General features: G+C 44.1%; 1 pseudogene; it reads left to right on the top strand.

Annotated features, from left to right (window-relative positions):
• The first annotated feature begins 9,045 nt into the window (after positions 1-9,045).
• Positions 9,046-9,970, top strand: LOC105986035 (annotated as a pseudogene).
• The last annotated feature ends 274 nt before the right edge of the window (positions 9,971-10,244 follow it).

The following is a 10,244-nucleotide window of genomic DNA, read 5'->3' as shown; positions in this document are numbered from 1 at the left end:
GGTGGGAATGTCCCTGAGACTATCTTCAATTAACAACCCCAGAGCAGGAAGTGGAGCTGAGGCTCAAGTAGAGCAGCAACAGCCTTGAGCAAATAAGCTCAGGGACAGCTCCTAGGCCCTAAATTCAAGCCGTAGTATCAGCTCAAATGAACCAACACACAACAGATTAGGCATGGTGGTATGTGCCTGTCATCCCAGTGAAGACACGCAGGAGGATTGCCACCCAAGCCATCCATCTAGCCTAGGCATAGAGTGAGACCCTATCTCCAACAACTAAAGGGTCTGGTGGAGTGGCTCAAGTGGAAGAGAACCTGTCTAGCAAGCGTGAAGCCCTGAGTTCACACCCCAGTACTGTTCAGAAATGCATATGTCTCCAAGCTCTCCACAGATATCTTGGGCATCAGGATGGGAGAGAATGTTGTGTTTTTGTTGTTTTGAAACAGGGTCTTTCATTGTATTCCAAGTTGGCCTGGAACTGGCTCTTCTTGCCATAGTCTCCTAGGTGCTGAGATTATAGATATTCACTAGCACCTAGTTAGGGAATATTGCATGCTGATTTCCTCCCTTGCCATCTGAGAACCCTGTGCCTACTACCTACTACCACGTACCCTCTGAACCTTCCTGCTTCTGGGGCTCAGCTCAGCTCAGTGCCCATTGCACAGCAAGTGTTACCCTTTGCTTCTAGGTAAGTGAAAGCCCCAGGGACTATCTGGAAAGAATAGTGATAATTTGTTTCAGGTCATCTGCAGCTAGCTAACAATGAAAGGAAATGCGGGCTGACTCCTTCAGCCCCTTTCCCTCCACTCCAAAGTCAGGGTCAAAGGTAAAAGCATTGTAAAAGAGAACATAGGTCATCTGTGGTACTTGAGGTCAAACTTAGCATTGCACTTGGTGGGCACACGTTTTGCCACTGAGCTACATTCCAGCCCTGCTTCTGCCTTTTGATCTGTAAAATGGACTAATCATAGGTTTTCATGTCGTTATGGTCAGGTAAATGAGGTACTATGCAAATGAGGTATATGCAAAACATCCAGAACAGTGACATATATTGAATTGACATCCAGTATGAGCTGTCACAACAGCAATTATCACATGCTATACTCTAGGGAGGTGTGTCTGGTGTGAAATGTTATTTACCTACTGGGCTGTACATTTTTTTTTAACATCTAAGGGGTGATGATAAAGTTGTCTTAGTTGGAGGATACTAAGTGAATCAGACAGAGCCTTTTTGGAAGAAATAATATTTGGAAGAAATAATAGTGTGTTCTCCTAGTCATAGTGCTAATTTTTTTTGTATTTCTCCAATTACAGTGTGTGTGTGTATGTGTGTGTGTGTGTGTGTGTGTGTGTGTGTGTGTGTGTGTGTGTGTGTACTGGAGCTTGAACTCAGGGCCTGGGCACTGTCCCTTAGCTTTTATAGCCAAGGATGGCACTCTACCACTTGAGCCACGGCTCCACTTAATGGTTTTATGGAAGTGTACATATTAAATACCAGCTACTTAGGAGGTAGAGACAGGTGGATCAAAAGTCTGAGGCCAGATCAGGGTAAGTTAGAGAGCTTATCTCACTAACAAAATATAAAAACAAAGGAATTCACCTGGTAGAACCTGCCTAGTTTGCTCAAGACCCTGGGTACTAAGTACTAAAAAAAGTAAACAAGTAGATTTTATTCTAATTGCAGTAGGAAAATGCTCAGTGGTGTGACTTGGGTAGTGACAGGTAAACAGACAGTAAAAGAATAATCTAAACTGATCCTTTTTGGTATATCTGTCCCCTGCCCCTAGGGAGAGGAGAGGAAGCAGGAGGGAGAGCAGAAAGAGCAGCGGATGCTTCCAAAAAGGGACAAAGACTGGGCAGCTGGTTGGTGTGTTGTTTCTGAATTTTCCTGATCTCCATGGAGTTTTTGTTATTTTTGTTCATTTGCTTATTTTGAATTACTTAGCAGACCTAACATTTCTCTATTGGAGGAAAATACAAGTGGGAGGAGCTCTCCTGTACCAATTTTGATGGTAACCTTGTCTCCATGCTCTCAGGTATCTGACCCAACTGAACTCAGGGATGCTCCTGCCAGGGTTCTAAGCTATACAGACACAGGTGAGACAGAGAGATAGATAAGAGTACTCTGGTTATCAGGCTACCCAGGTCAGAGCCGGCTGTTGTTGGCTTCATCAAGTCTGTGGCTATGACACTATGGGCCCAGGGACAGCTGTCTTTGCAGTAGCTTCATCAAATTGACCTGGGTCAGCACTGGCTCACCTGTCAGGTCCTTTCCAAGCCTGGTTCAACAGCTCCCTTCATTCTTCCAGCTGCCTGATGCCCTGCCAAGACAGAGCTCATTTCTGTTGCTTGTAACCAGGAAGCCTGCTATATCCACATGGCGTAGTTGACTTCCTTTGAAGCAGAAAGCGAGATCCATCCCAATGAAATGCCTCCAGCTCCTTATAAACCTTAAATGCTATCTGCACTTTGATTCCTGTGCGTGTGTGAATTTCACTTTCAACATTACAGATGTACAAACATAATGCATCACCATGCACTGAGATATTGTAACTATGGTGATGGGCAGAAAGAGCACTGCTCCAGCAATTAGACCAGGTCATGGCTATAGTTGTGCAACCTTGAGAAAGTAGTTCCTTTTCTCTTTAAGCTAAGATGAACTTAGAGCCCTTTTTCAGTGCTTAAGATTCTATAATTAATCCTAGCTACTCAGGAGGCTGAGATCTGAGGATCACAGTTTGAAGCAAGCCCAAGTAGGAAAGTCAGTGAGACTCTTATCTCCAATTAACCAGAGGCAAGTGGAAGTGAGGCTGTGGTTCAGGTGGTAGAGTGCAAGCTTTGAGCAAAGAAACCAAGTGAGAACAAGAGGCCCCTAGTTCAAGCCCCCATACCAGCACAAACATACAAACACACACCACCACCACCACCACCATCAAGAGAGGCTATTCAGACTGGGGAGCAGACAGCACACAGTCATTCAAGCCAGTATGATCAGGAACCCAATGGATCTAGAGGGGTGGGAACAAAGCCAAACAGGTTCAGGCCATTTCACTGCCTCTGTGTGTCCCTTCCTCCACTCAGCCTTCTACCATGGAGGGAAGATACTGAGGAAGAAAGAGAGTAGGGTCTTGTCTCCTGAGGCACAGGGCTGCTACTGAGCAGTAAACTGTTCTGCTTACAACAGGATGATAGTGCTAGGGGCTCTTCTATCTCTCCAACCTCCCAACCTCCTAGCATGAGTTAGGGCCAAGCAGTACCCACAACTGTTATGTTGGGACAATATTAGATATGACCACATACAAGTATAGCAATTCCACATCAAGGGTCTCATACTGGTGATCACTCTGCTCCTCACTGCCATCCAGGCATCAAGTCTATACTTTCGGAGCTGTTTGCAGCGAGCTCAGCAGGCCAGCTGGGAGATGACACAGAGCAGGGATGGACTCGCCTGTGGAACAGCCTGTGTGCTCTTCTGCAGTCAGGATTGGGCACTGTCTCCATCATGGCAGGTCTCCTCTAGCCTTTCACATAGAAGTTCTCAAAACTCATTCTGGAGTTCCCTGTTTTCTGAATCCCATCTTTCGGGACCTACTGCATAGCAGTAACTCAGTTTCTCCTTGGTAACTGTTACAGGGATCCCTCTCCATTGCCATTGGTCCAATTCTTCAGCCAGGATCGCTAAGGACCCAGCTGTCTGGTCTTCATCAGTGCTTGCACAGGAAAGTGATTGGTGGAAAGTACAGTGAGCCTAGAAAGGACCCTAAAAGAGGGAAGCCATATTAATATACACATATGTACACACACATACATGTGTCTATCTAAGTATATACATATGTGTATATATATATTAGTGTGTGTGTGTGTGTGTGTGTGTGTGCGTGCATGCGCATGTGCATGCATGTACATGTACTTGGCTTTCGGTGACTCATCTCTGCCACTTGAGTCACACTAAAACTTCCAGCATTTTGGTGGCTAATTGGAAATGAGAATCTCACACATTTCTGTCTGGACTGGCTTTGAACTGTGATTCTCAGATCTCAGCCTCCTGAGTAGCTAGGTTTATGGATGTGAGCCATGGTGCTTGGCCTAAAGACATATTTTATGCTAAGTGCTTCTACCTCTACTCTTATAGGAAGAGTATGATGGCTAACCTTGAAATTTAGATTCAAGGGAGGGATACTTGAAGTGGCAGCATTAATACGATATAAAAGCCAAGGGCATCAGTGTCTTCCTGTGCTTACAGTGAGGGTTTCATCTTTTAAATGTTGGACAGTATGGAAACAGGGTGGTAAATGGGGTGGATGAACTGGTTGTTCTTTCTTTACATTCTTGTATTTGTTCTCCGTCCTGTGTTTATTCCTGTTTCTTGGCTGCTGATTGCTTAAGGGTATTGAAGATTGGGAGGCAGCTCCCCATCAAATCTACCCTCCAGCAGAGGCTGATCTGACCTCAACTCCTCCATGGTCCTGCTCTTCTGCCATCTCTTCCTGACTCTTCATTTTATGGCTATTGTTGGCTGACTATACTAGGGTCTCAACATTCCTGCCCAGACTTCTATAAGTGATCTCTTCACTGAAGTCCCTTTATTTGAGTCTTAGAAGGCAGGTTTTGCCCTCACCAGGACCTGACTAATGCAGTGATTCTCTCCTCTAGCTCCTGAGCACCTCCAAAAATGGAAATTGTCTTATTGCATCATCTCTACAAAGGTTATCTGACCATGTAGTATTCAATGAACCAATCAAAACTCTGCTGAGGATCTGTCTTTTCCCATGACTCTTGCAAGGCCAGAACAAAAGACATATTTAAAACAGCTATGAATGTTCTTAATGTCTATTTCTAAGAAAGTCAGCAGGATTCTTTCCATTGTGCCACTTCTTGAGGTTCCTAATACTTCCAGGTATGGTCCCAATGCCCTAAAGACAATACCTGCCATGACCCAACTAAGTCTTTGTCAAGTTCAGATGTGGATCACACCTGCATGTCCCGGAAACCTTTCACACAAATGGCTAGTGGGTATATCGCACAATTTTCTCTAAACTTTAGGCTACCTCAGAGCATCTTATTGACCTTCCTCCACTAAACAAGCACCCCCTTCCTTTTTGCCCAATTGACACACATAAACTTATCTGTTCTTGGGAGTTGCCTGGCTTTTTATCACTCCTTACAGTTGACTGTTCCCAGCAACCAGTGCTGGGGACAAAGGTATGAGTGGATGCTGGTGGGTTAAATTCAGGGCTCATGGGGAAGATTTGGAGAGAAGACAAGGTGAGGGGGTAGTAGTAGGGGTGGGGGCTCAGGGTAAACCCACATCAAAAAATTTAGGTTGAAGAATCCAAGCAAGAGTTTGAAGGCCCATAGGTACCATCAATGTGGCCTGCTGCTATATCTCACATCTTCTAAATTAGAGCCAACCTGTTTATTCTCCATATTCCTGGCTACTAATATTCTCAGAATAGGATGGCATGCTTAGGTTCAAGTTGGAGAGTGGAGGCTAGGCTAACTCCCAGCACAGATTAAGGATTTCGGTTTGTTCCTAGCCTCAGCCACCTTCTGTTGCATTGAACAAGACCATACTGCTTTTCCTCAGTGCTTGCTGATCAAAGATGATGCATTTACATGTTTAAGAGTACAATTTACCTTCAGAGACCCTGAGAATGTGACAACTGGTAGAATCCTTGGATGTTATTCATATTACCTTCATTTGGATTGTGAGAAAATGAAGATCCAGAATGAGTGTTATCATTAGGAATGTATATACACATATATGCATATATATACATATACTGCATATATAAACTATATAATAATATACAGTATATATACATATAGTATATACATGCAGCTATATATACATATTTGTTCCTATTATGTATATATACACATATGCATGTATATATACATATACATATATTTATATATATATGACTAAAGAGAATTTATTGGCACATATAATCGAAGAGTAAAGTGGTATATCAAATTCAGGTATGGTTTGATGGCTCACTGATCAACTATGTAGCCAAGGTTCTGGTTTTCATTTTAGTCGGTCTTCCTTAGTATCTTCCATCACCTAGCAATTTGTTCTTGTAGCCACCTATGGCTTTATTAATTCCAGACCTTACGTCACTGAGAGGAGCTGCATCAGGAAAAGGTATCTTTTCTTTGTCAGAGCATTTGAAGTATCATCTTGAATCTCATTGCCCTGAATGGGGTCTTGCCTTCCTTGGAGGATGGAACAGGAGGGCGCCTTTTGATCCTGCCATGCCCTACTCTTGGAAATTGGGGTCAGGAGAATAGCAGCAAGACCATATAGGTTAGACGAGAAGAGAGATATTTTTGCTAAAATTTTGGGCTCCGATGGTGGGAGAATGGAGCAGATGTTCAAGGTCAGGTAGCTGGTCATAACCAAACTCAGTATTTGCATACGGATGATTGTATAGAGCCATTTAAGTTTTTCTTTGTTTTGTTATAGACATCCAAACCAAACTAGAATAGAAATGTTTGGGTCTCAGAAGAGCACAAAGGCTTTTAGGAGAAATTGAATAGAATCTTAGATAATGGGGCATGTCATTTAAAGGGTTCTCCCATATTTACTGAGATTTTTAAGTGTTCTGGAATGTCCTTTTAAGCTGGAATAATGTTTTGGGTTTTTGTTGTTGTTGCTGCTGTTACCTTGTCTGTGAACTGCCTTAAGCACTTAATTCTTCCACCTATTACTGAACTTGCTGTGATGGTATTTTACTTACCTACCTAATATTTGCTTACCCCCTAAACTGGGGTCTGCTGTGAAGATGAGCCTTCTTGGTTACATTCCCTCTGGCTCCTCTCTGGCTCCCTTTCTCTTACCTGGGTGTGTTATTCAGGCCCCCTGCTCTGAGATGAGCAGCAGCAGCAGGAGGATACATTTTGGTTCTGGTTTCAGAGCTTTCAGCCCATGATCATTTGGCTTCATTGCTTTGGGCCTGTAGCAACACACACAGCATCATAGTGGAGAATGTGTAGTGGAGGAGGGCTGTCCAATCCCTGATGGCTAGGAAGAAGAGGGAAAGGGAGGAAGAAGGATGAATCGAGGAAGAGGAAGCAGGGGAGGGGAAAAGGAGAGAGGGAGAGGGGGAAGGAAAAGAAAGGGGAAGGGAGAGGAAAGGAGTGTAGAAGAAAGAGGTAGAGGAGAAGAGGGAGAAAGAGGAAAAGGGGAGGGAAGATGGAGGGGAAGGAGGGGGAAAAGAAGCAGAAAGGGGCTGGAGGATGAGGGAAGCATGAGTTGAGAGGGGGAGGAAAGAGAGAAGGAGAAGGAGGGTAGATTGAGGGACAGGGAGAGAGAGAGGTCAGTTCCAATATTCCATTCCAGGACACACCCCAGTGACCTAACTTCCTTCCTCTGTGTCCCACCTCCACCATCTCCCAATAGTGCTACAGGCTGGCAATCAAGTCTTCAACATGTAAGTCTGGGAGAGATGTTCCAGATCCAAAATGCAGCACTCAGGAAATTACCAAGGCAGAGACGGAAGGAGAGCAGAGCTGAGCACCTGCCACATTCTGGGTGCTGTGCGAAACTCGGGGAATGTAACCAAGAAGGGCTCATCTTCACAGCAGACCCCAGTTTAGGGGGTAAGCAAATATTAGGTAGGTAAGTAAAATACCATCACAGCAAGTTCAGTAATAGGTGGAAGAATTAAGTGCTTTCTGAATGCAGAGGAAGGTGGGGGGTATGAGCAGGGAAGAGCTGGGGAAAGTCAGCTGAGAGGCAGAAGGGGTTCTATAGAGGAGACTTGGGAGGCCTGAAGCATGATCACAATGCCCCACGAAACCCTGAAGAGTACCCAGGCATTGGTGGCTCACACCAGTAATCCAAGCTACTATCAGGAAGAGTGCTAAGGATCAGTTTGAAGCCAGCCTGGCAGAAAAGTCCATGAGACTCTTATCTCCAATTAACTAGCCCAAAGTTGAAAGTGGAAGTGTGGCTCAAGTGGTAGAGTATCAGATTTGAGTGAAAAAGCCAAGCAAGAGCACAAGTTCAGGCCCCAGTACCAACACATAAACAATAACGAATCCTAAAGAAGATGAAAGGTGTAGCCGTAAGGCCCTCGCCAGGAGCACAGCAAGGAGTGGGAGCCAGGTGCCAGTGGCTTATGTCTAGTTACTCAGGAGGCTGAGATCTGAGGATCATGGTTCAAAGCCAGCCTGGGCAAAGAAAGTCTGTGAGACTCATCTCCAATTAATCACCAGAAAACTGGAAGTGGCACTGAGGCTCATGTGGTAGAGAGCTGAAGAGCTGAAGGACAGTGTCTAGGCCCAGAATTCAAGCCCCACAACTGACAAAAAAAAAAAAAAAAGAGCTGGAGAGCAGGCAGGAGCTGCACCATGGGGGTTTGGGGCTTGTGTTGGGAGCTTAGAGTCTCTTTTAGGTGTAGATGACTCTGAAGAGTTTGAGTAAGGGAGACATGATTTGTGTCAACATATTTCTGTATCCGATTCTATGGTTCCATAGATTTTTAAGTTCTATTGGACAGAGAGGATCAGTCAGAAAACTAAAGAAAATCTGAAGAACCAAAAGTCTAGAGGGAAATTACATGGAGAGAAAGAGCAAGAATCAGCAGGCAGTTTTCTATTGGGAAGTATCAGGTCCAAACACCTCCAATCTATTTTTCACGCAAGTGCTCTGTGTGTGTGTGTGTGTGTGTGTGTGTGTGTGTGTTAGAACTCAAGGCCTGATCACTGTTCAAGGACAGCACTCTACCACTTGAGCCACAACTCCACTTCTGGCTTTTTGGTAGTTAATTGGAGGTAAGAGTCTCATGGACTTTTCTATGTGTGTTGTCTTTGAACCAAGATCCTTAGATCTCAGCCTCCTAAGTAGCTAGGATTACAAGTGTGAGCCACTGACACCCAGCCACCTCCAGTCTTTAGGTGGTTCTACCTAGGATACAAATTTTAGCTTAAAGTGCTTCAGCAGCCTCTGTTGCTATGACAAAATACTTGGAATAAATAACTTAAAAGGTTAAAAATTTGGCTGTGGCAGCAAATGGATTTGGGCAGCTCCTGTTAATGTCCATGCCAGCTGGGGGGGATGGCGCTCTAGAACAGGGCCTTGCTTATAGGGGGCTGGACGGGACTTGGAGTCTGCTGCAGCATTGGGGAACCAGTTTGGGGAGAAACTTTGACTCTGGAAACCACTAGTGGAGGTGATAGATGAGCACCAAATATTAGCAAGACATCTGAAAAAAGAGGCCTAAGCACAACACAATCATTCAGAATTCACAGAACAACAAAAGAAAATCACAGGCAGAATCACAGCCTGCTTGGAATTAGCAAGTGCAGCCTTCTAGTCCATTCAGTCCCAGGAAGAATTTAAACTGGAGGACTTGAAGACGCTGGAACCAATACTAAAGAATATTCTTACCTGTAGTAAGGAATTCCCATGTGACACTCAGCCTGTACCATTAAGATGAATTTTAGCTCTGGGTGAAGAAGAGAATTGGGAATTTGAAGATGGAGAAAGTGGTAGTGGAGCAGGGTGTCCTGATCCTTTTCCTGCTCAAGTTCCTGATACTTTGTTACCCAGATTGCCATCAGAACCAGAATTGAGAAAATTGGTCTGAAAGATGCTGGACAGTGCATTGATCCCTATATTACAGTTAGCATAAAAGATTGGGATGGCATAGATTTAACTCCTGTGCAAGATATCCATTTGGCTTCAAGAAAACATCTATGCCCATTTTAGTGTGGATACTGAGCTCCAGAAGCATGTTGAAACATTAACCAAAGGTACAGCTATCTTCTTTGAATTTTAACACTACAAGCCTACAAAAGGTTTGCCAGCACCAAGTGTTGTGCTTTCATGGTGATGGATGAAATAAAACCTGGACCAACTGTGATAGAACTGTACACGAAACCCATGGACTTTTAAAGGAAATTGTAACTAGTGGCCAAGAAACCAGTTTATCTTCATTTACCTTAAACATTACACAAGGAATGATCCTGGTATGAATAACCTGGAACATCTGTGGATTTTTGTCAGTCAGTAGACACCATCATAGCTCTGTGTAGCATATTCCCCCTCAACAGGCAGGATGTGAGCCATGCCCAAGGGAGCCCATTGCAAAGCTGTACCATAGAACTAAAAAATTCCAGCATATTACTGGCATATGAGATGCCTTTGGATGCAGGTTTAGTGTAGATTTTGAAATGTGATTTTGCTTTTCTAATAGTCTATTTTCTAATTACTACTGTGCCTAGTCTGCTACCGGGAA

This window comes from Dipodomys ordii, unplaced genomic scaffold (genome assembly GCF_000151885.1).
Source record: "Dipodomys ordii isolate 6190 unplaced genomic scaffold, Dord_2.0 Scaffold33, whole genome shotgun sequence".
Lineage (NCBI taxonomy): Eukaryota > Metazoa > Chordata > Mammalia > Rodentia > Heteromyidae > Dipodomys > Dipodomys ordii.
This window is presented reverse-complemented; position numbering and strand designations above follow the sequence as displayed.